At 33.6% G+C, this 4,864-nt stretch overlaps 1 pseudogene; it reads left to right on the top strand.

Annotated features, from left to right (window-relative positions):
• Window positions 1–1,053: 1,053 nt before the first annotated feature.
• Window positions 1,054–2,736, top strand: LOC145039004 (cytochrome P450 82A3-like; annotated as a pseudogene).
• The last annotated feature ends 2,128 nt before the right edge of the window (window positions 2,737–4,864 follow it).

The raw sequence follows: 4,864 nt of genomic DNA, 5'->3' as shown, positions 1-4,864 counted from the left end.
GGTGAGGTAAAAATATGAACAACTATAGGTATATGGACTGCTTTAAACTATATATATATATATATATATATATATATATATATATATATATATATATATATATATATATATATATATATATATATATATATATATGTATATAATACTCCAATTGTTTTGTTAATTAAACTAAGCCCACTTTTTTAAATTTTAAAAGAAATTCAAAAATAAAAACATATAAATTACTTTGACTTTTTTAGATATAGAATAAAAGAATCTAATTCATAAGAAATACATTTTAATTAAAAAAACTAAGCCACTTTTTCAACATAGCCTTCGCATGATCCCTTTCTAGTACCCTATCTTGAGCAGGAAAGTGTTCAGTAGGAAAAGACTCGAAGAAATGGGATTCGAACCCATGCATGACGCAATCTTCTTGTATGTCGATTTAGCAAACCAATGCCTTAAGCCCTTGTGCTATCCCCCCATGATCAGATCAGATAGCCCTTTGGGCAATCAACCCATTTCGCTCTATCATTTCTTCTTTTTTTCCTAGCGTACTCAAAAACTATTTAGGAAGGGCTACCGTTATATACACAATTAATAAAGGATGCCGAATCATCCACCGAATCCAATGTTTCATCCTAGTTTATTTGATGTGTATACCTGTTTTTCAGTTGGCCGCATGTATATCTAGGCCAATGTGTCTTATTCGGCTAGTATGTGCTTAGTTTCGGTTAATCCTTAGGCACTTTTTGATTACGTAGAAACTTTATAATAGAAATTCAAGTATAAAATCATATAAATTATTTCAACTTTTTTAAAATATAAAATAAAAAAATCTAGCTCATAATAAATACCTATTTATTTTCAATTTAATATATTATAAAAACTTAATTTTAAAATCCTTGAAATAATGTGTTATCTCGATCACACAGACAATATCCTCAACTATTTTCTATATTTGCAATTGGATTATACAATATAATTTCCTCAACTTTTTATGTTTTCCAAATTTTATACATATAACACACTCAATCACATTGTTACACACATGTACAGAGTGCACTTATTTAGTTCTCGACCCACAAATTATACATGGAATTCCATCTCTCGTTTTCAAATATTGTAGCAACCAGCTTTTCTCTTATTGTAGTAGTTTTCCTTCTCCATACCCTCAACAGGAAGAAGGCAAATAGAGGGAAGAACCGAAAACCACCACAAGCAGAAGGTGCATGGCCTATAATCGGACACCTGCACCTTTTAGGTGGTTCTCAGCTACCTCACTATGTTTTAGGTGACATGGCAGACAGATATGGCCCTATCTTCACAATCAAGCTTGGTTATCACCAAGCTTTGGTGGTAAGTAATGGGGCGATAGCTAAGGAGTGCTTTACTACAAACGATAAGGCCTTTGCAACTCGACCCAAAGCTGAGGCAACAAAACTCATGGGCTATAATTATGCTATGTTCGGCTTTGCTACATATGGAGACTATTGGCGACAAGCACGCAAGATGGTGACGCTGGAGGTTCTTTCCCAACGTCGAGTTGAGAGCTTTGGACATATTCGAGCTTCAGAACTTAGAGTATACATCAAAGATATATATGATCGTTGGGTTTTAAATAAAATGAGCGAAAACTCAGAGATGATGAAGGTGGAGATGAGTCAAGTGTTTGGTAAATTGGTTGTAAACATTATGGTTAGGATTATTACGGGGAAGAGGTTTTCGCCACATGATGAGGAAGGGGTTACATTTCAGATTGTAGTAAAGAAATTCTTTGAGTTAATGGGAGCATTTGTTGTTTCAGATTTTATCCCTTATCTCAAGTTTTTGGATGTTGGTGGACACATTAAAGCAATGAAGAAGATGGCAATAGATTTGGACAACATCTTTGGTGCATGGTTAAAAGAAGATAAACTAATAAAGAAGTCTGCCGAACAACATGAAAGCAACCATCAAGTCTTTATAGATGTGCTAATTTCCATTCATCAAAGTGCTTCTGAAGACGAATTCCCTGGTTTTGACCATGATACAATTATTAAATCCGCGTGTCAAGTAAACTCAAACTCAATTAAATTATCTCACTGTTATTTCGTTCATTTTCATTTTTTCAGCATTTTTGCTTATAGTTATATCCATTTTGCAGCAACTCCTGGTAGTGAAATGAAATTGCGCAAAATGAAATTGATGAGCATGTTGGAAGGGACAGACTAGTGGAGGAGTCCGACTTGAAAAACTTAGTGTATCTTGACGCAATCATCAAAGAAACATTGCGTTTGTACCCAGCTGCTCCTCTCTCTGCTGCTCATCAATCCATTGAGGACTTCATTGTGGGTGGCTACAACATCCCAAAAGGCACTCGTCTGGTGGTAAATGTTTATAAGATGCATCGTGATCCAAATATTTGGTCAGATCCCCTCAAGTTTAGGCCGGAGAGATTCTTGACAAGTCATAAGGATACTGATTTCAAGGGAAAACATTATGCGTTTCTACCTTTTGGTAGTGGTAGAAGAATGTGCCCTGGTATTCCCTTCGCCATTCAGGCTGTTGGTTTAACACTAGCCAGTTTCATTCAACAATTTGTGCTAAAAAATCCATCAAATGAACCTATTGATATGAGTGAAACTTTCGGACTGACTATCAGTAAAGCTACTGCACTTGAGGTACTTTTGGCCCCACGTTTAACCTCGAATATGTATTAGAATGATCTTGACAGCAAATGTTGAACATGATTGATTTTCATTCCCGTTTGAAAGTGGGTATCTTATTGAACAACTTAATATCTTCTTAATGTTGTTGCATAATGAAGTATTATAGTTGTATTTAATTCATAAAAGTTCATTGTCAAATGCTTAATTCCATTTTTTCGTTATATATTTATGAAAAAAATCTAACTATTTCTAAAAATAGATTGATTATAATAATAATATTTTTTAAAACGTTCAAATGATGAATCAGATAGTACAAGTAACAATTAGCAAAATAATATTAAAATTTAACCACGTTTTGAATTCAAATATTTCTCATCAAATCTCCTTATATATTTCTCAGCAATTTGATATGAGTCCTTCAAATCCCGGATTCATTCAAATTTTGAACCTTTTATATATTTTTAAAGTTAGCATGTTGATTCAAAAATCTCTCCCGTCGCATATAACTCTTTGTTCCCTCCCATGCTATAAAGTCCACCGTCCAGGAACAGAAAATGACTTCATCTCCCATCTTCCACCATCCCCAACCACCGGTTCTATGACACCGATTTCTGGTGTCTTTGCTTCCAAAAACAACTTCACCACATGAACCCTAAATTACTTTTGGAAGGTCTCCCTCTTCTCATTCTCTATCTTTTTTCTCTCAACTGGCATTTAGAGTTTTGATTTGTCATATGTGACGCCGTCCACCACGGCCATGACATTTTTTGATCGTCTTTACACCGTCGTTTCCAGTCAAACCCAACCATTCCCAAATGTCGGCCTGATCGATACACACTTTTCTTGTTTTCATGGTTATGCCTTCAACTACCCAGCACCATGGTTTCCAACATATTTAGGTATATTTCTAGACTATACATTTATGTACAATCTTTATTGCAATTTTGAAATATTTTAAATAGATACTTAGTTTTTGACCGACTTCGATTTTCTAAACATTGAGGTTCAATTTTGTGGAAAGATCTACGTTTGATCTTTTTCATTTTCATGTTTATTGTATCATTTTTCGAATTGAGGATGTTATTACGAAGCTCAAAATCTAGAAGAAAAAATGACCAATGGGTGACATTCATATTAAAAATAAGGGAGATAATCATTGCCAAAAGGAAAGTGTTCACTAAAATAAATATATTTGATGTCTGCGGAAAGAAAGCTAATCATCTATTGAAACTAATCGACGATAGTGAAAAAAAAACTAGCCGTCATATCCAAATTTATAGCATAAAAGTCCAAAGTTAGTAATAAAATCATAAAGAAGACAAACTTTAAGTTTTTTTTTACATAATATTGGTTTTGCTAGGGACACAAAAGTATTAGTGAAGCCTAACGGAAATTTAAAAGGTGATGAAGTTTATACATCAAATGTAGTGTATAAAGAAGTATTGCACGATTAATAATATATAATTAGTCATGTGTTATTACAAATTTTCATATTTTGTGTATTCTTATAATTCTTTATTTTTGTTTGAATGGCTTAAGCATTTCATATTTTATGTCGTCTTGACCAGTTTGTTTTTATCGGTTATTTGATGTATCGTGTAACAAATAACACCATAATTTGATTATTTGGTCTTCAACATGTACTTTCTTTTGTAACATAACATTTTTGTAAAGGAAACATATCACCGAAAGAATTTACACGCCCCGCCGCTTTGCGCGGGTACACTGCTACTATATATATATATATATATATATATATATATATATATATATATATATATATATATATATATATATATATATATATATATATATATATATATATATATATATAGTAAACTACTCGAATCGACTCATTAAAAGCTCAACTCGAGATTTAATTAATCGAGCATGAGCCGTGCTCGATCCTAAATATGAGGCTCATTTATTAAATGAGCTCGAGGCGAGTTTCAATTAATGCGCTCGTGAGCGTAAACGAGCTTAAACGAGCCTCTATATATACACAGAGAGGGAGAGAGACAGAGAGAGAGAGAGAGTGGCTCGATTAGGCTCACGAGCCCACTAAATTGTTCATGAGCCAAAATCGAGCTTCATTTTAAGGATCGAATCAAGCTCGAGCTTCCTAAAAATTAAACGAGCGGAACTCGAGCTTGGTCAGGCTCGGGCTCAGCTCAACCCGTTTACACCCGTAGGTATATATTTTGTTTGGTGAACAGATAGCAAAAACAAAC

The sequence above is a fragment of the Lactuca saligna genome, chromosome 4 (assembly GCF_052625555.1).
Source record: "Lactuca saligna cultivar CGN05327 chromosome 4, ASM5262555v1, whole genome shotgun sequence".
Taxonomy (NCBI): domain Eukaryota; kingdom Viridiplantae; phylum Streptophyta; class Magnoliopsida; order Asterales; family Asteraceae; genus Lactuca; species Lactuca saligna.
The sequence above is the reverse complement of the archived record's forward strand: the minus strand, read 5'-3'. Positions and strand labels throughout refer to the sequence as shown.